At 48.2% G+C, this 21,560-nt stretch overlaps 2 long non-coding RNA genes across 2 annotated transcripts in view; one reads left to right on the top strand and one right to left on the bottom strand.

The window, feature by feature from the left end:
* Positions 1-1,868: 1,868 nt before the first annotated feature.
* LOC140400047 (uncharacterized) overlaps positions 1,869-21,560 on the top strand; it is a 35,062-nt gene continuing 15,370 nt past the window's right edge. The window contains exon 1 of the long non-coding RNA XR_011938003.1: positions 1,869-1,955. This is a non-coding gene — a long non-coding RNA (uncharacterized lncRNA). The remainder of the gene's footprint in view (positions 1,956-21,560) is intronic.
* LOC140400048 (uncharacterized) overlaps positions 5,984-21,560 on the bottom strand; it is a 28,787-nt gene continuing 13,210 nt past the window's right edge. The window contains exons 2-3 of the long non-coding RNA XR_011938004.1: positions 13,715-13,848; positions 5,984-8,134 (exon numbers count right to left, since the gene is read on the bottom strand). This is a non-coding gene — a long non-coding RNA (uncharacterized lncRNA). The remainder of the gene's footprint in view (positions 8,135-13,714; positions 13,849-21,560) is intronic.

Genomic DNA, 21,560 nt, shown 5'->3' with positions numbered 1-21,560 from the left:
TTGGAATGAGTGAACCAGGGGAGTGAGTGAACCAGGGGAGTGAACCAGGGGAGTGTGTAAACCCGGGGAGTGAGTAAACCAGGGGAGTGAGTGAACCATTGGAATGAGTGAACCAGGGGAGTGAGTGAACAAGGAGAGTGAGTAAACCAGGGGAGTGAGTAAATCAGGGGAGAGAGTGAACCGGGAGAGTGAGTGAACCAGGAGAGTGAATGAACCAGGGGAGTGAGTGAACTAGGAGAGTGAGTGATCCAGGGGAGTGAGTGAACCAGAGGAGTGAGTGAAGCAGGAGAATGAGTGAACCAGGGGAGTGAGTGAACCAGGAGCGTGAATGAACCAGGGGAGTGAGTGAACCGGGAGAGTGAGTAAATCAGGAGAGTGAGTAAATCAGGGGAGTGAGTGAACCGGGAGAGTGAGTGAACTAGGGGAGTGAGTAAGCCCGGAGGTGGAACAGTGATTTCCACTGCTGCCTCACTGTGGCAGGGACCCGCGTTGAGTGACTGCCTGTATGGCGTTTGCATGTTCTCCCCATGTGTGTAGGTGGGTTTCCTCCGGGTGCTCCGATTTCCTCCCACAGGCCATAGATGTGCAGGTTATGTTGGTCGGCAATGCTGAATTCCCGCTGTGTCCAAGGGTGTGTCTGTTCAGTGGGGTGACGGGTTTATGGGGATAAGGCGACGAGTGGGCGGAGCTGGGGCGCTCTTTCAGAGGGTCTCTGCAGACTCGATGGGCCGAATTGCCTCCTTCACACTGTAGTAATTCTGTGGTTCAGTGAAATGGTAGTTTGCAGAAAGTGAGAGTTTCGGGGGCTGAGTGACAGAGTAATAACAAACAAGCTGCAGGCAATGACTGCAAATTGAATCTCTCATTGGGACAAACACACAGCTACAAAGGTGATTGGTTAAGCCCGAGGGCGCAGGGCCATTTGCAGCCACACACACAGTCCCCCCAACACGGGATCTCTCGGAGGTTTTGCTCCACATGTGATGACAGTGAAATGGGGAATACTCCCATTGATTCTCAATGCGGAATTGCTGCGAGGATCTGCGCATGCCCGGTGATCCACGCCCCAGAGACGTCACTCTGAGATTAAGCGCATGCGCAGCCCCTCCACCACACACTCTCCATTTGGTCAGTGAGTGGAATCGCTTTGTTGAAGCTGAGGGAAATGTCAATGTCAGGGCCCAGGCCAGCGAGGAAACAGCGTTCTCATTGCAGCAGCACCTCCATCTGGGAGTGTGAGCAAAGAGGCTCAGAGATCATTACTGACTCGGGGGAGTTCAGGGAAATCGGGGGCTGTTTGCAAGAGGCGCAGCGGAGCACGATCTTGTTCCGGGACTTGGAGTGAGCGGGGGCGGGGGGGGGGGGGCGGGGAAGATATAGATATAGATATAGAACATACAGTGCAGAAGGAGGCCATTCGGCCCATCGAGTCTGCACCGACCCACATTAATCCCTCACTTCCACCTTATCCCCGCAACCCAATAACCCCTCCCAACCCTTATGGACACTACGGGTAATTTAGCATGGCCAATCCACCTAACCTGCACGTCTTTGGACTGTGGGAGGAAACCGGAGCACCCGGAGGAAACCCACGCGGACACGGGGAGAACGTGCAAACTCCGCACAGACAGTGACCCAGCGGGGAATCGAACCTGGGACCCTGGCGCTGTGAAGCCACAGTGCTAATCACTTGTGCTACCGTTCTGCCCAAGGGAGAGCTCTTTCTGGGCCTGGCTTATTTGTCTGATTCTGGGTTAGGATTTGGAGAGTATTTTCTTTCTTTTACTGATTATCAGTTGAAAGAATAGATTGATCTATCATTGGCCTCATCTGACCCTAACTTACATGAAATTTGTTTTCTTCTTCCTAGTTCAACAGATGAAAAGATGAGTTCCAAGATGATGATGATGATTCCTCAGCAACATGAATGTGCAGCTGTCTCCTTCTAACTGACTGTAAGTACAATATTAATGCAACATTGCAGAGACACAGACACAACATCAGCTCCACCGTCACAGAGCAGAAGCAGTCAGATTCGCAGAGACCTCAAGTCCCAGATGAACATGTCCAATCCAACAGCCCTCATTATCCAATTGAAGAAATTCAAGTAACTCTGGACTTCTGGAGAACATGTAAATATTATTTACAGATACACGAGAGGACAGGTGGCATAATTTTCCACAATTCACCCCTACTCTCTCATGGAATGTCGGATCAACTTTTGACAACAGCGTTTCATCTGTACAAAGAACAAAGAAATGTACAGCACAGGAACAGGCCCTTCGTCCCTCCAAGCCCATGCCGACCATACTGCCCGACTAAACTACAATCTTCTACACTTCCTGGGTCCGTATCCTTCTATTCCCATCCTATTCATATATTTGTCAAGATGCCCCTTAAATGTCCCTATCATCCCTGCTTCCACTACCTCCTCCGGTAGTGAGTTCCAGGCACCCACTACCCTCTGCGTAAAAAACTTGCCTCGTACATCTACTCTAAACTTTGCCCCTCTCACCTTAAACCTATGCCCCCTAGTAATTGACCCCTCTATGCTGGGGAAAAGCCACTGACTATCCACTCTGTCTATGCCCCTCATAATTTTGTATACCTCTATCAGGTCGCCCCTCAACCTCCTTCGTTCCAGTGAGAACAAACCGAGTTTATTCAATCGCTCCTCATAGCTTATGCCCTCCATACCAGGCAACATTCTGGTAAATCTCTTCTGCACCCTCTCTAAAGCCTCCACATCCTTCTGGTAGTGTGGCGACCAGAATTGAACACTATAAAGTAATCAGTATAGTATTAATTAGGCTATAGATTCAGCAATCAATGTGCAAGTATCCATTGGCACTTTTTTGTAACTTTCTTAGTTGAAAATATATCAGAAGCAAAACACTTGAATAAGGCATTAACAGAAAAATGATGCATTTACATTGTTCTCCAAAGGGACACTTATCAAATTGTAAGGCCATCCTTCATTCTCACAATTTGTGAACCTTTGGTACAAGTGAAAGGTCGGATAGTACAGCTGATTGAAAAGGGCCGAATTAATCATAAACTTCTACCCAGATACCTCCCAAAACAAAATATTAAATTCCAATCCAAATATCTCACACAATCTCAGATATAATGGTACAGTGTCATTCTCATGAAACAGACATGGAAATAGATCATTTAACATATCAATGTTATCACTAAAAGTAATAATGGAGGATGAATACTGAACAGAATGTTCACCCTTAACTCACAAAACAGGTATTGACAAGTACAGAAAACACAATAAAATCTTGCACATCAGAGAGGTGGACAGACTGAGATTACCTGTCCTATCGTGTATCTGTAAATAATATTACAGACGGAGATTAAACCCAGAATCCCATAACAGAGACAGACAGCTACAAAGGCAAGCACAGAGACAGGAGTTAGAGAATCAAATTAATTTTTCCCCTCACACTTATAACAGAGACAGACAGCTACCGTGGAAAACACAGTCTCACACATTCAGACACCAACAACTGAGCAAGAAGCAGTAAAATATGCCATATATCATAAATAGACAGTGAGGGTAAAACACACACTCGCGTTTTCTCATGCACATGCTCACTCACAAGTAACTTAGCAGGAAGCACTTTCTATGCAGTGTATATCACAGGGACTCACACCAATAACTGAGCATTAAGCAGTAAAATATGTCATATATCGCACACATAAACAGAGAGGTTTATACACACTCACTCACACTCTGTCTCTTATACACTCTCACACACACCCACGCACTGTCTCTCCCACACACTCACAAATCAATAACTGAGCAGTAATCAAGAATATATTAATTGTATATCACAGAGAGACTGTGAGGTTAATACTCACTCACTCACACACTCTCTCTCTCACACACACACACACACACACACTCTCCCTCTCAAACACACACCAGTCACTGAGCAGTAATCTATTAAATATGTGATATATACCAGAGAGATACAGTGAGGGTAAAACGCACTCACTCTCTCACTCACACTCTCTCACTCAGTCACACAGCAGTAACTGAGCAGTAAGCTGTAAAATATGTGTTATACATCATGGACAGTGAGGGTAAAGCACACACACTCACATATTTTAACTCTCACGCACACTCACGCTCTCTCTCTCACACTCTTGTTCCTTCTCTCACAGACTCTCTCTCACACACACACACACACATACACACCAGTCACTGAGCAGTAAGCAGTTAAATATGCGTTTTATATCGCAGAGGGACAGTGGGGGGTAAAACACACATTCGCAGACCAGTATCTGAGCAGTAAAATATGTGTTTTTTATCACCGAGACAATGAAGGTAAAACACACACACTCACGCAGACTATTTCTCACACTCAGACACTCCCAAACACACAGTGACACATTCTCTCACACACACACTCTCATATTCACATACTCTCATATTCACACACTCTCACAACAGTAACTGAGCAGTGAGCAGTAAAATATGCATCATATATCACAGAGACAGTGATGGTCAAATAGATTCTCACTCTCTCTCACACACTCACCGCACACCCCAGTAACTGAGCAGCAACAGCAAAATATGTGTTATATATCAAAGAGAGACAATGAGGGTTAAATACACATAGGCTCACTCGCTCGCACACCCACTCTCTCTCACGCTCGCCCACTCTCTCTCACGCACACCCACTCTCTCACACACACACCCACACTCTCTCATGCGTGCCCACTCTCTCTCTCACGCACACCCACTCCCTCTCTCGCACACCCGCTCCCTCTCTCGCACACCCGCTCTCTCTCGCGCACACCCGCTCTCTCTCGCGCACACCCGCTCTCTCTCGCGCACACCCGCTCTCTCTCGCGCACACCCGCTCTCTCTCGCGCACACCCGCTCTCTCTCGCGCACACCCGCTCTCTCTCGCGCACACCCGCTCTCTCTCGCGCACACCCGCTCTCTCTCGCGCACACCCGCTCTCTCTCGCGCACACCCGCTCTCTCTCGCGCACACCCGCTCTCTCTCGCGCACACCCGCTCTCTCTCGCGCACACCCGCTCTCTCTCGCGCACACCCGCTCTCTCTCGCGCACACCCGCTCTCTCTCGCGCACACCCGCTCTCTCTCGCGCACGCACGCCCACTCTCTCTCATGCATACCCACTCAAACATATCAGTAACTGAGCAGCATAAACTAATATATGCCTTATGTATCACAGAGACAATGAGGAGAAAAATTCTTGGAAGTGCAGGGTCGGATTAGGACAAGTCAGCATGGATTTAGTAAGGGGAGGTCGTGCCTCGCAAACCTGTTAGAGTTCTTTGAAGAGATAACAAATAGGTTAGACCAAGGAGAGCCAATGGATGTTATCTATCTTGACTTCCAAAAGGCCTTTGATAAGGTGCCTCACGGGAGACTGCTGAGTAAAATAAAGGCCCATGGTATTCGAGGCAAGGTACTAACATGGATTGACGATTGGCTGTCAGGCAGAAGGCAGAGAGTTGAGATAAAAGGTTCTTTTTCGGAATGGCAACCGGTGACGAGTGGTGTCCCGCAGGGTTCAGTGTTGGGGCCACAGCTGTTCTCTTTATATATTAACGATCTAGATGACGGGACTGGGGGCATTCTGGCTAAGTTTGCCGATGATACAAAGATAGGTGGAGGGGCAGGTAGTATGGAGGAGGTGGGGAGGCTGCAGAAAGATTTAGACAGTTTAGGAGAGTGGTCCAAGAAATGGCTGATGAAATTCAACGTGGGCAAGTGCGAGGTCTTGCACTTTGGAAAAAAGAATAGAGGCATGGACTATTTTCTAAACGGTGACAAAATTCATAATGCTGAAGTGCAAAGGGACTTGGGAGTCCTGGTCCAGGATTCGCTAAAAGTAAACTTGCAGGTTGAGTCCGTAATTAAGAAAGCAAATGCAATGTCGTCTTTTAAAATCTTTCCTACTTCAAGACTGTGAAAAAAACAACTTTACACCTTGGTTTCGATAAAACTAACTTTGTCTTTATTGACCAAAGTCTGCATGCAGATGGCTACAGGTTAGAGAGAGAGAGAGAGCTGTTAAGGTAAACCTGCTCATTCTTTCTCAAGCTCGCAAAGACATGGAGAAAACGTTCAATATTTATACAAAAGCTGTATCATTTTACAAAAACAGACCTTGTTCAAAAATGTCAATACAGTCATAACTTCTGATCAAACATGTTGTCATGGAAAGACCCTGACTCGGCTTATTTGCAGTATTTTGTCTTTAGAGGGTTTAAGACGTGGTCCTATTTTGTTTTTACCTCTGCCCTCATGATGCCTTGACGCAGATGGACCTAGGTCATGAGGAGGTTGTGTTATTAGGACATTCCTAGATAGTGGCTTTGTTATCAGGTTTTAATAAGGTCAGGCACTATTTTCCCTCTTCTGGCCTTGTATGATACAATTATGTGGATTCTTAGCTTTGTCTAGTTTGTCAGGGTCTGATCTTGGCACTTAGCTGACACAGCTGTCTCACACTTGGTTACATCAATTGGCTATTTTTCCCATCATGCTATTGCTGAGTTTGTACACTTTCACATTCCCTCCTGTTGTCCCATCAGGACAACCACTCAATTTGTTCAAATAGGGATATTCAGGAGACGGGTGTAAATACATTGACACAAGCATCCAAGCAATCCTATTGCTAATAGTAATACTAGTAATAATATGAAGGCCTTAAAGATCCAATCGAACAATCCGTGTCCCAGCCAACCTAACCAACCTGGTGGGTTATAATTGTGAAATTCTTGGCCAATTTCTTGAAGTTGATCCGCCTGTCTTCTTATATGGTCAGCTAGGTTGGTAATATTTTCAGAGGCATCTGGGATATAAGCATTCCTGACCTATAATGGCACACGTTCCTCCCTGCGAGGCTAACGGATAATCCAGAGCCATTCGATTTTATAATGCCACAGTCTGGACAGCCACCAGCTCAGCCGAGACCTCGGCTAGTGCCCGTCCGGTTGCCCTGGATTCTGCTGCCGTTATGTTCGACAGTTGTTCCAATGCCGAGGCCATAAGGATCAGTTCGTTTGCTGCCTTGCCTCTTCCGTATTGTGGAAAGGCAGTCATAAAGAACTCCTCGGTTTTACTAATGGTCCTCCTGATTCGTGAGGAGTGTTGTTTAAGGGAGAGTAGGTGGTGCACGCAGGGTACGACATATCCTAGATAACAGGACCCTGTCCAATTTCTGGGAAGCCAGGAGGAGTATGCTTTAGTGCCACATATGAAATAGGTCCCGTTATAGGCCGTAAAATTCTCAGCCATTGTCATTCAGGGTACCTGGGAATTCTGCGTCCATGAGCTATTTGATGTTTTATTCCACACCCTGGACCAATCAAGAACAAACATACCCTTGTTGGAGATGTTTGGTATCGGTCCCTGCCATTCAGTTGTAAGATTACACCTACTCTGCCCCATTGATGGTCCTTCTCCTGATTTACTAAAACATAGGGATCCCTGCGCAGTGCTCGATGGGATGGTAAGGGCAGGGGGATTCGAAACATGGGGGTATCCAGGTTGATACCAGGCTAAAAATCTAGTCATCCCATAGCCAGCCGATCTCCAAATTTTCATATCTCCACCGAACCCCTGTGTTCGGTTTTGACGCAGTATCCACTCAACTGTTTCTGCTAAGTGGAATGGGAGTGATTGGAGAGGTAGCCCCTCCTTGGAATGGATGGAGATACGGGTACAAACCCAACAGTTACTTACATTCAATCTGTCAGCATAAATATATGACATATATAGAAAGCTATTAGCACGCAGCTCTTTGTCAGTTTGTTCGCCTACTGTCGAATGGCCATTAAGACCAATTAGTCCAAATAGTCCAAATGTGATAATGAAGATCCTCATTCTGCGTCCTCGTTGGGGCTGGAACCAATCTTCTTACAATCCGATAGGTGTACCCAACTCGAACGTCCTTCGAGTTTAACGGCAGTCGGTGTAGTCAGCAATACTTGAAAAGGGCCGCTCCAGCGTTGCCCTAACTTCTCTCTGTCCCAATTCTTTATCAGCACGTAGTCTCCTGGTTTGACTACTGGATATCGAGGGATCTTTGTTCCGGCTGTTGCTGGGAGATGGGCCTGTTTTACCTGCGAGTGGAGAAACTTCAAAGAAAATGTTAATTGCTTCAAATAACTCAGCATTTTATCTCCCATAACTTGGAGGTCTACTCCCTCTAGGGGTTCTTCATGGGCATCCCAGGGAGTGCTCATTGGCCGACCGTAGACTATCTCTGCAGCTGACAGTCCGGACCGCGAATGTGGAGTAACCCTCATGTGAAACAGTGCCAAAGGCAATATCTTTAGCCAATTTAATCCAGTTTCTTCGGTCAATTGAGATAATTTTTCTTTTAAGGTCCCATTTGCTCTTTCTACAATTCCTGCTGCCTGTGGATGATACGCGCAGTGCAGTTGTTGTTTAATTTTGAGTGCTTTGCATAATTCAGAATTGATTCGAGCCACAAAATGTGTCCCATTGTCTGAGCTCATCGTTCTGGGAATCCCAAATCGGGGAATAATTTCTGTCAATAGTAATTTTACCACCGTATCTGCAGTACAGTTGGTGGTGGGGAAGGCTTCAATCCATTTACTAAATACATCAATGATCACTAAACAATATTTATAGCATTGTACTTTAGGTAATTCAATAAAATCAAGCTGTATGCAGGCAAAAGGACCATCTGGCAAGGGGGTTGTTCCGGGAGGGCATTTGATGCCTTTACCCTTATTATTTTTCATGCAAATAAGACATCGATCTGAATACAGATCTGAATACAGCATTTGTGCTGCTGTATTCAGATCTGGGTGCCACCAAGTTTTCAAAAGTAGCTGTACCATTGCCTCCTTGCCAAGATGGGTACAAGAATGCAAATAATCAATAAGTATCGGCGATAACGAATCTGAACACAAACTTGACCTACTGGGGTAAGCCAGAGGTTTTGTGTCAACGAGTGCGAACACCCCATTGACTTCCATAGTGTGTGCTCAGAATCAGAGGCGTCCCTCTGTAACCTTTGAATTTCAGCTAACTCTGGCATGCCCTTTTTTGCTAGAATAGGTAGCTGATTTAAAGCCTGTGTACCCCCTGCGGGAACAACCATAGAGGCTGATGCAGACGCTGCCTTAGCGGCTGAATCCGCACGGGCATTTCCTAATTGCACAGGAGTGTCCCCGGAAGTGCGCGCAGCACATTTAATGATAGCCAATTGACGAGGAAGTTGAATAGCAACGAGGAGATTTTTAACCCAAAGAGCATTTAGAATGGGAGAGCCTGCAGAGGTAAGGAATCCACGTTGCTGCCAGAGGCGGCCAAAATCGTGGATGACACCAAAAGCGTACCTAGAGTCTGTGTACACATTCGCACTTTGGTCTTTGGCCAGAACACAAGCTCTAGTAAGGGCGAATAGCTCAGCTTTCTGTGCCGAGACTGGAATCTGGAAAGCAGCTGCTTCCAGAATGTCAGTGTCCATAACAATGGCATATCCTGATTGCGGGACCCCCATTTGGGAAATAGAAGAACTGCCATCAACATAAAAAGTGAGATCAGGATTATCAAGAGGGTGGTCAGTTAAATCGGGACGAGGTACGGTAAGGAAGTGATTCCTAAGCAAACAATCATGTGGTGGATCAACAAGTACATCAGGGGGATGTTCGAGGAATGCTGCGAGATTTAAAGTGGAACAGTAATGGAAAGACAGATATGGGTTCTGTAATAGTGAGACCTCATATCGGCTCAAGCGGGCCTGTGTCAGATGCTGGGTCTGCTGAGATGGAAGGAGAGCCACAACAGAGTGTGAGGTATACACATGCACGGGCTGATGAAGGGTTAGATTAGAGGCTGCCTGAGCTAACACATGTACAGCAGTGAGAATTTGAGTGCAGGGGGGCAAACCACAAGCTACTGGATCCAATTTAGTAGAATAATAGGCAATCGGACGGCGTTGGTCACCATGTTCCTGTGTCAAGACACCCGTGGCACATAGGTCAAGGACACTAACATACAACTGGAAGGGCCTGTCATAAAGAGGTCATCCTAGAGCCGGAAGCCAGCGCGTTCTTGAGAGTAACAAAAGATTGCTGTGCTAAATCGGGTAGTTCAAACTTAAGGGGTGAATTCTGGGAGGAATAAGGAGTAAGCTCCTTGGTATGAGCAGTAACATTTGGAATCCATTGTCTGCAAAAGTTCACTAAACCTAAAAAGGCTCTCATCTGCTTTGGCGAGGTAGGAAGTGCGGTTTGCAAAATGGGAGTAATACGATCCTGCGTAAGGGAACGTTCAGTAGCGCTTATCAGAACGCCCAGAAATTTAACCTGCCTCTGTCCTTTGTGTACTTTATTAGGTGGTATTACATATCCCCAGGAAGGGAGACGGGTGAGCAGATAAATGGAGTCGCGTTCGTTAGAAGCAAAGTCAGGGCTAGCAAGGAGTAAGTCATCGACATACTGTATAATAGTAGATACACCCGGGGGTGTCAAAGTAGCTAATTGGGAGTGCAGTGCCTGTGAGAAGAGTGTCGGTGAATGAATGAAACCTTGCGGTAGCCTAGTCCAAGTGTACTGGTGCCCTTTGAATGTGAAGGCAAACAAATACTGGGATTCAGCGGCAAGGGGTATCGCAAAAAAGGCGTGTTGTAAGTCCACAAGGGTAAAGACAGCTGCCTCAGGCGGGATATTACTGAGGATTGTAGCCGGGTTAGGGACCAGGGGATGCAAGGGTTCAACGATCTAATTGATACGGCGGAGGTCGTGGACCAAACGCCATTCAGACGGCCGCCCAACCTTAGGAACGGGAAGAATAGGGGTGTTACAGGGCGATTGGCACGGAACCAAAATTCCCTGTTGAAGGAAGGACTGTATCATGCTGGAGATTCCTTCCTCAGCGTCAGGGCGAATAGGGTACTGAGAAATGGAGGGCAGGGGCACACCGGACTTAACCTTAATGAGAACTGGAGGCACATTAGTAAGACCAACTTTGTGTTTGGACGCAGCTCATAAGTCTGCAGGAATCTCTGGGGATGGGGAACGGTTGGTCCGATGGTGGTTCAATGTACCATCAACACAAAAGGGCTGTGAAAAATACTGTAACGTGCCTTCAGGGAAGGTCTGTCGTCCAGTATAAAGAGGATCACATTTTCCTTGGAGGGTAGCAATCAGAAAGCCCAGTGACCTGGCACTGTAGCCTGCATTGACGGTGAGGGTAATGTGAGGTGCCACTAGTCATAGCAAAGGGTCACGTGTGGATGAGGAACATGCAAGGGAGGTGAAAAATTGGAGGGATCAAAATCAACGGACCACCATTGGCGAGGCTGGACTTGTGGAGCCGTGGAGATCGTGACACCGTCGTCAAGGCAAACAATCTCAACTTGTAAGGGACATAACAGATCACGGCCAGCAAGATTAACACCGAGGGTACGCGTGACAGTGAAGGGAATACAACATCGACGGTCATTAAATTGAACCAGAAGGGGTTTCGTGAGTTGGTATGTAGCCCTCTCACCCATAAAACCAGAAAGTTCCACATATTCGTCTGAGAGAGGAAAACAATACTGTTTAACTAACGTCAAATTCAACGTAGAAGCATTTGCCCCTGTATCAATGAGGAAGGGGACGGGAATACCCTCAATGTGAATTGTAGCTGTGTGTTCCTCAGAGTGGTCGCCAGAGAGAACCGGGAAATTGGAGCGGGCCAGTCAATATGGGTGGGAGTCAGTGAAAGGAGCATACCGCCGTGGAGGGAGTGCCCTGTCTCTGCGTGGAGCAGGGCAATCCCTAGCGTAGTGACCCGTCCGTCTGCAATTAAAGCAAGTGACACTGTCTCGGGTTGGAGGACAAGGCCGGGGAGGGCCATGGTGACGTTCATAGGGTGGGGGGTTCCTGCGAGGGGGTCGCTGGACAAACTCCGACTTTATTTTGGGTGTAGGAGGGTCCCTTCCGAAAGCTGCTCTGTCACGGCCATTGCTCCAGTAATAAGAGATAGCACGTCGCATGTGGGATTTGGAGCTATCAGACCAATCCATATTATTAGTTTTAATACTGGTTGCTATGCGGTCAGGCACGACCTGCATAAGCAGCGCATTGAACTGGGGAGATTTCAAGCCCGCATTAAAAGTCTCATCACCGGAATAAAGAGTGTAAATTCCACTAAAGCGGTCAAAAAATTCAGGACCCTCCTCCTTAGGAGTGGGTGTACAATCAAGAATTTTGGAGATATCTACAGGTTTACGGAGAGCACGCTTAAGTGCTGGGAACATTAAAGCGAGTTGAGCCTCATCTGATGGATTGTTGGTTTTAAACGCATCCCATGTGGTCCCATGATCCCCTAATTCCCGTTTCCATTTCTCATCTAAATCTGGGGGAAGGGATGAAAAAATAAGGGAATACTGATCCCTAGGGGTAGCACCATACACAGTCGCAGTTCTCCTCAGATATTCAGTAAAGCCCTCTGGGTCCGTTTTATGTGACGGACAGTGAGCCATGATCAAACAGAGCTCCTGAGGTTTAAAAGCCTGCCATGTCTCAATAAATTGGTCGTCGTCATCAGTCGCTCGAGGGTTAACGAGACGTCGGATTGGAAAATTTGCAGGGGGAGGCGCTGGTGGAAAAGGCTCCTCTACCGGTGCGGTACTGATAGTTAATTCTTGGAAAGCCTGATTAACAGAGGTAACGGGCTGATCGAGGAAGGTGGTTGGTGCTTTTGAGCGAGTGCGTGTTGCAATGGGAGAAATAGCAGAAGGGAGATTATCGGCAGCAAGGTTGTTACAAGGGGGAGGGTGAGAAAGGGGCTGCTGCACCGTGGAGCTGGGAAGAGGTGGCCATGGGGGCATCGTGGGATTTAATTCCTCCTCCTCCTCTGTATCAATCAAATAGGGAAACAACGGCATGCCAGAGGTAGTGGGAGGATCCTCCTGATTTTTAATCTGATGGACTATTCCGACCTGCTTAACACCCGATGCAGTATTATCCCCCCCTTGATTCTTAGGATCTTTCCTGTCCCATAGTTCACATTCGAATTTCAACGTTTCCCAGTCTTTGGTTTCTCTGTCTTTATAATCAGCAATCCCTCTCCTACGTGCATTGTCCCTCCAACTCATTAACAAGGACAGTTTGTGTCGTCTGTCTGATTCTTTTTGCCATTTGGTAATTAATTTCTTCCATTTGGCTCTGGCATTCCGAGACCAAATGGCTGTCTCTGCCGCGGTGCAGTTTTCTAAATTCCAGGTACCTCCTAGTGGCCAAATTTCAGATCCGAATTTCTTATTTAAAGCTGAAGACAAGAGGCATAAATTGCGTTCCTGATCAGTGAACACTTTGCACATAAAAAGCAAGGGAGAATTGTCCTCCGTTTTGTCCAGGCTCTGGCCCAAGATTTTTTAAGGAGTGGAAAAAAAATTAAAAGAGAGAGAGAAGAAAAAAAATGGGGAAAAACTGCCTTGTAAATTTAAAAGCCAAAAATCCAAATCTGGTCCCTGACCTAGCCAAGCCTGTGTATCCCTGTCCTGGGAAAAAAAACAAGAGCAGATGGTCCCTGACCTTAGGCTTTGAACGACAACCGGGTCCCAGACCCTAAGAACATTACTCACAGTCAAATTTAGATTCGAACACCGTCACCTGTCAGCGTTATCCATCAGGGACGAGGGGTCACAGCACCGATCCGAGAGAGAGAGAGAGACCAAGGTTAAAGCTTACCTTGTTGCGCCGTCCGTCTCCGCTCTCCGGGTTCATGATCGATCACTTGTTCGGTCCCCCACGGAAGCCACTCAGGGTATTGGTGAGGGCTCGCAGCGCCACTGTCGTCTTTTAAAATCTTTCCTACTTCAAGACTGTGAAAAAAACAACTTTACACCTTGGTTTCGATAAAACTAACTTTGTCTTTATTGACCAAAGTCTGCATGCAGATGGCTACAGGTTCGAGAGAGAGAGAGCTGTTAAGGTAAACCTGCTCATTCTTTCTCAAGCTCGCAAAGACAGGGAGAAAACATTCAATATTTATACTAAAGCTGTATCATTTTACAAAAACAGACCTTGTTCAAAAATGTCAATACAGTCATAACTTCTGATCAAACATGTTGTCATGGAAAGACCCTGACTCGGCTTATTTGCAGTATTTTGTCTTTAGAGGGTTTAAGACGTGGTCCTATTTTGTTTTTACCTCTGCCCTCATGATGCCTTGACGCAGATGGACCTAGGTCATGAGGAAGTTGTGTTATTAGGACATTCCTAGATCGTGGCTTTGTTATCAGGTTTTAATAAGGTCAGGCACTATTTTCCCTCTTCTGGCCTTGTATGATACAATTATGTGGATTCTTAGCTTTGTCTAGTTTGTCAGGGTCTGATCTTGGCACTTAGCTGACACAGCTGTCTCACACTTGGTTACATCAATTGGCTATTTTTCCCATCATGCGATTGCTGAGTTTGTACACTTTCACATCAAGAGGCTTGGAATATAAAAGCAGGGATGTACTTCTGAAGCTTTATAAAGCATTAGTTAGGCCCCATTTAGAATACTGTGAGCAATTTTGGGCCCCACACCTCAGGAAGGACATACTGGCACTGGAGCGGGTCCAGCGGAGAGTCACACGGATGATCCCAGGAATGGTAGGCCTAACATACGATGAACGTCTGAGGATCCTGGGATTATATTCATTGGAGTTTAGGAGGTTGAGGGGAGATCTAATAGAAACTTACAAGATAATGAATGGCTTAGATAGGGTGGATGTAGGGAAGTTGTTTCCATTAGCAGGGGAGACTAGGACCCGGGGGCACAGCCTTAGAATAAAAGGGAGTCACTTTAGAACAGAGATGAGGAGAAATGTCTTCAGTCAGAGAGTGGTGGGTCTGTGGAATTCATTGCCACAGAGGGCGGTGGAGGCCGGGACGTTGAGTGTCTTTAAGACAGAAGTTGATCAATTCTTGATTTCTCGAGGAATTAAGGGCTAAGGAGAGAGAGCGGGTAAATGGAGTTGAAATCAGCCATGATTGAATGGTGGAGTGGACTCGATGGGCCGAATGGCCTTACCTCCGCTCCTATGTCTTATGGTCTTATGGTCTTAAAACTGACACCCACACACACTCTTCTGCTCACACACTCTCTCTCACACACACACACCGTTAACTGAATATTACAAGGTTTTAGACATCACTGAGAATCTCACACACTCACTCACGCACACACACATAAACCATTAACTGAGCAGTAAGCAGTAAAATATATGTTATGTATTATAGAGTGACAGTGAGGATAAAGCACCCACTCATACACACACACACACTCACACACTCTCTCGCACACACCAGTGAGCATCATATATCACGGAGAAACAATGAGGGCAAATCACACCTTCACACTCTCATACAGGCACTTTCTCTCACACACACTCATGCTCTCTCACACACCAGTCACTGAGCAGTAAGCAGTTAAATATGCATTGTATGTCTCAGGGGGATAGTGAGGGTAAAACACACTCTCGCCACTCTCACATACTCACACACTCAAGCAACTGAGCAGTGAGCAGCAAAATATGTTGTATATGATAGACAGACAGTGAGGATAAAACACACACTCGCACACTCTCCAACACCTGTTACTGAGCAGTAAAATATGTTATATATCACAGAGATGATGTGGAGATGCCGCCGTTGGACTACGGTGAGCACAGTAAGAAGTCTTCCAACACCAGGTTAAAGTCCAAAAGGTTTGTTTCGAAGCACCACCTGTGGGACTTGAACCTAGTGTTGTTAGAACATAGAACAGTACAGCACAGAACAGTGCCCGATGTTGTGCCGGGCTTTGTCCGAAACCAAGATCAAACTATCCCACTCCCTGTCATTCTGGTGTGCTCCATGTGCCTACCCAATAACCGCTTGAAAGTTCCTAAATGTCCGACTCCACTATCACAGCAGGCAGTCCATTCCACACTCTAACCACTCTCTGAGTAAAGAAACTACCTCGGACATCCTTCCTATATCTCCCACCCCGAACCTTATAGTTATGCCCCCTTGTAACAGCTACATCCTCCCGAGGAAATAGTCTCTGAACGTCCGCTCTATCTATCCCCCCTCATCATCAATATAAACCTCTATTAAGTCGCCTCTCATCCTCCTTCGCTCCTATGAGAAAAGCTCTAGATCCATCAACCTTTCCTCATAAACCTACCCTCCAATCCAGGCAGTATCCTGGTAAATCTCCTCTGCACCCTTTCCAATGCTTCCACATCCTTCCTATAATAAGGTGACCAGAACTGCATACAATACTCCAAATGTGGTCTCATCAGGGTCGTGTAAATTGCAGCATAACCCCACGGCTCTTAAACGCAAGCCCCTGTTAATAAACACTAACACGCTATAGATCTTCTTCACGGCTCTGTCCACTTGAGTGGCAACCTTCAGAGATCTGTGGACATGAACCCCAAGATCTCTCTGTTCCTCCACATTCCTCTGAACCCTGCCGTTGACCCTGTAATCCGCATTCAAATTTGTCCGACCAAAATGAATCACCTCGCACTTATCAGGGGTTAAACTCCATCTGCCATTTTTTGGCCCAGCTCTGCATCTTATCAATGTCTCTTTGCAGCCTACAACAGCCCTCCACCTCATCCACTACTCCATCAATCTTGGTGTCATCAGCAAATGTACTGACCCACCCTTCAGCCCCCTCCTCCAAGTCATTGATAAAAATCACAAATAGCAGAGGACCCAGCACTGCTCTCTGTGGTACACCGCTGGTAACTGGTCTCCAGTCTGAAAATTTTCCATCCACCACCACCCTCTGTCTTCTATGTGATAGCCAGTTACTTATCGAATTGGCCAAATTTCCCTCGATCCCATACCTCCTTACTTTCTTCATGAGCTGACCATGGGGATCCTCATCAAAAACCTTACTGAAATCCATGTATAGTACATCAACTGCTCTACTTTCATCTGCACACTTAGCTCCTCAAAGAATTCAATCAAATTTGTGAGGCAAGAACCTTCACGAATCCTTGTTGACAATCCTGGATTATGCATCTTTCCACATGGTCATTAATCCTATCCCTCAGTACACTTTCCATGAACTTATCGATCACCGAGGGCAGCACGGTGGCACAGTGGTTAGCATTGCTGCCTACGGCGCTGAGGACCCGGGTTCGAATCCCGGCCCTGGGTCACTGTCCGTGTGGAGTTTGCGCATTCTCCCAGTGTCTGCGGGGGTTTCACCCCCACAACCCAAAGATGTGCAAGTTAGGTGGATTGGACACGCTAAATTGCCCCTTAATTGGGAAAAATAATTGGGTACTCTATGCTGCATCTTTCCAAATGGTCATTAAACCTATCCCTCAGGACCCTTTCTACTAACCTACCGACCACCGAAGTAAGACTAACTGGCCTATAATTACTAGGGTCATCCTATTGCCTTTTTAGAACAGAGGAACAACATTCGCCACTCTCCAGTCCTCTGGCACTATCCCCGTGGACAGTGAGGACCCAAAGATCAAAGCCAAGGGCTCTGCAATCTCATCCCTTGCCTCCCAAAGAAACCGAGGATATATCCCATCTGGCTCAGGGGACTTGTTGCCCCTCAGATTTTTCAAAATAGCTCATAAATCTTCCCTCAGATCATCTACCTCCTCCAGACTACCCGCCTGTCTCACACACACATCCTCAAAAACATAGCCCCTCTCTTCGGTGAACACTGAAGAAAAGTATTCATTCAACACCTCTCCTGTCTCTTCTGATGCCACACAGAAGTTCCCACTACTGTCCTTGACCGGCCCTAACCTCACCCTGGTCATTCTTTTATTTCTCACATAAGAGGAAAAAGCCTTGGGGTTTTCATTGATCCGACCCGCCAAGGACTTCTCATGCCCCCTCCTAGCTCTCCTAAGCCCTTTTTTAAGCTCATTCCTTGCTACCTTCTAACACTCAAGCGACCCTACTGAACCTTGTTTTCTCATCCTTACATACGCTTCCTTTTTCCTCTTGACATGACATTCAACCTCTTTTGTGAACCATGGTCCCCTCTCACGGCCATTTGCTCCCTGCCAGACAGGGACATAACTATCAAGGACACGCAGTATTTGTTCCTTGACCAAGCTCCACTTTTCATTTGTGCTTTTCCCTGACAGTTTCTGTTCCCATCTAATGCTTCCGAATTGTTGCCTAATCGCATCATCATTACCCCTCCCACAATTATTATTATTTTTTAAAAAATAATTTTTATTAAAGGTTTTCATAAAATATCAAGAACAAAATGAAAAAGAAACCCAACAGGGTTAAGTACAAACACAGTCCAGAAAAACAACCCTCCATATCCCCCTCCCCCTGTACATAAATAATAAATTAACATTGACACCCTGACTTAATACAACAAGTATATACAACCCCTCAGACCCTCCAGTGTAAATAACAAAAACAAAAAAATAAAGTGACCCCACCCCCCACCAGAGTTGCTGCTGCCATTGACCAATGTCTCCCGCTCTGCCAGGAAGTCTAAGAACGGTTGCTACCGCCTAAAGAACCCTTGTACTGACCCTCTCAAGGCGAATTTCACCCTCTCCAACTTAATAAACCCCGCCATATCGTTGATCCAGGATTCCACGCTTGGCGGCCTCACATCCTTCCACTGAAGAAGAATCCTTCGCCGGGCTACCAGGGACACAAAGGCCAGAATTCCGGCAACTTTCTCCTCCTGCATTCCCGGCTCCTCTGCCACCCCAAATATTGTGAGCCCCAGCCCGGCTTGACCCTGGAACCTACCACCCTTGATACCATCCTCGCTACGCCCTTCCAAAATTCCTCCAGCACTGGGCATGCCCAGAACATATGGGTGTGGTTTGCTGGGCTCCCTGAGCACCTAACACACCTGTCCTCACCCCCAAAAAACCGACTCATCCTTGTCCCGGTGTCTGTGCCCTGTGCAGCACCTTAAACTGTATGAGGCTGAGCCTCGCGCACGATGAGGAACAGTTCACCCTCCCCAGGTCGTCTGCCCATGTCCCTTCCTCAATTTCCTCTCCCAACTCCTCCTCCCACTTATCTTTTACCTCCACCACCGAGGCCTCCTTCTCCTCCTGCATCACCTGTTAAGTTTCCGAGATCTTCCCCACTCCCACCCACCCCCCCGAGAGCACCCTGTCCTATACTGTGTGTGGCCGTAGCCGTGGGAATTGTGTTACCTGCCGTCTGGCAAACACCCTTACCTGTAAGTACCTGAACGTGTTCCCCGGGGAGAGCCCGTACTTCTCCTCCAGCGAACTTCCCGTCCACAAACAGGTCCCCCAACTTTCGTATCCCTGCCCTGTGCCACCCCGCAAACCCTCCACCTGTTCTTCCTGGGGCGAACCGGTGGTTCCCCCGTAATGGGGTCCCCGCCGATACCCCCACTTCCCCCCCCCCCCCCTGTGCCGCCTCCACTGCCCCCAAACTTTGAGGGCAGCCACCACCACCGGGCTCGTGGTATACCTCCTTGGAGGGAGCGGCAGCGGCGCCGTTGCCAGCGTCCCCAGACTCGTACCCACACAAGATGCCGTCTCCAGCCTCTTCCATGCGGCCCCCTCCCCCTCCATCACCGACTTGCGCACCATTGTCGCATTGGCGGCCCAGTAGTATCCACAGAGGTTGGGCATCACCAGTGCCCCCCTATCTCTCCTCCGCTCCAGGAACACCCTTCTCACCCTCGGAGTCCGTCGCGCCCACACAAACCCCATTATACTCCTGTTAACCCGCCTGAAAAAGCCTTCGGGATAAACACTGGGAGGCACTGGAACAGGAATAAAAACCTTGGGAGCACCGTCATTTTGATTGACTGCACCCTACCCGCCAAGGACAGCAGCAACGCGTCCCACCTCTTGAACTCCTCCTCCATTTGCTCCACCAGCCTTGTAAAGTTAAGCCTATGCAGGGCCCCCCAGCTCCTGGCCACCTGGACTCCCAGATACATGAAGCTCCTCTCCGCCTTTTTTAGTGGGAGCTCGCCAATCCCCCTCTCCTGGTCCCCTGGATGAACTACGAACAGCTCGCTCTTCCCCATGTTGAGGATGTACCCCGAAAAGTCCCTGAATTCCCTAAGAATCCTCATTACTTATGGCATTCCTCCCACCGGGTCCACCACATACAGCAGAAGGTCGTCCGCATAAAGTGACACCCTATGCTCCTCCCCACCACGCACCAACCCCCTCCAGTTCCTTGACTCCCTCAGTGCCACAGCCAGGGCTTCAATCGCCAGTGCGAAGAGCAGGGGGGATAGGGGACACCCCTGTCTCATCCCTCGGTGCAACTGAAAGTACTCGGACCTCTTCCTGTTTGTGGCCACACTCGCCATCGGGACCTCATACAACAGCCTAACCCACCTGACAAACCCCTCCCCAAACCCAAACCTCTTCAGCACCTCCCACAGATACCCCCACTCTACCCTATCGAAGGCTTTCTCAGCGTCCATCGCTACCACTATTTCCGCCTCCCCCTCCCTCGCCGGCATCATGATAACGTTCAAAAGCCTCCGCACATTCGCGTTCAACTGCCTCCCCTTCACAAACCCCATCTGGTCTTCATGGATGATCTGCGGCACACAATCCTCAAGGCTAAGACCTACGCCAGCACCTTGGCATCTACATTTAGCAAGGAAATCGGTCTGTAAGACCCACACTGCAGGGGATCCTTGCCCGCTTCAGGATCAAGGAGATCAGTGCCCGGGACATCGTCGGGGGCAAAGCCCCCTCCTCCCTTGCCTCATTGAAGGTCCTAACTAACAGCGGGCCCAACAGGTCCAGATATGTTTTCAAGAATTGGACCGGGAAACAGTCCGGCCCCGGTTCCTACCTTGCCTGCATGCTTCCTATCCCTTTGATCAGCTCCTCCAGCCCAATTGGGGCCCCAAATCCCGCCACCAGTCCCTCTTCCACCTTTGGAAACCTCAATTGGTCCATGAAGCGGCCCATCCCTCCCTCCTGCCGTGGGCTCGGATCGGTCCAATTCCTCGTAGAAGTCCCTGAAGACCCCATTGATGCCCGCTCCACTCCGCGCCCCCCCCCCCCCCCACCCCCCACTGTCCTTAACTTAGCTGCGTCCTGCTTCTGAAGCTGATGTGCCAGCATCCGGCTTGCCTTTTCCCCATACTCGTAAATCGCCCCCTGGGCCTTCCTCCACTGCACCTCCGCCTTCCTGGTGGTCACCAGGTCGAATTTGGCCTGGAGGCTGCGCCTCTTCCTCAACAATCCTTCCTCGGGCTCCTCCGCATACCTCCTGTCTACCCTCACCATCTCCCCCACCAGCCTCTGTCCCCACTCCCTCCGCTCCTTGTGGGCCCTAATGGAGATCAGCTCTCCCCTCACCACCGCCTTCAGTGCCTCCCATAGCATCCCCACTCGGACCTCCCCGTTGGCGTTGGTCTCCAGGTACCTCTCTATACTTCCTCGGACCCACTCGCTCACCTCCTCGTCCGCCAACAGCCCCACCTCCGAGCGCCACAGCGGGCGCTGGTCCCTCTCCTCCCCCATCTCCAAGTCCACCCAATTCGGGGCGTGGTCCTAAATGGCTATTGCCGAATACTGAGTATCCT

The sequence above is a fragment of the Scyliorhinus torazame genome, chromosome 24 (assembly GCF_047496885.1).
Source record: "Scyliorhinus torazame isolate Kashiwa2021f chromosome 24, sScyTor2.1, whole genome shotgun sequence".
NCBI classification, from domain to species: domain Eukaryota; kingdom Metazoa; phylum Chordata; class Chondrichthyes; order Carcharhiniformes; family Scyliorhinidae; genus Scyliorhinus; species Scyliorhinus torazame.
This window is presented reverse-complemented; position numbering and strand designations above follow the sequence as displayed.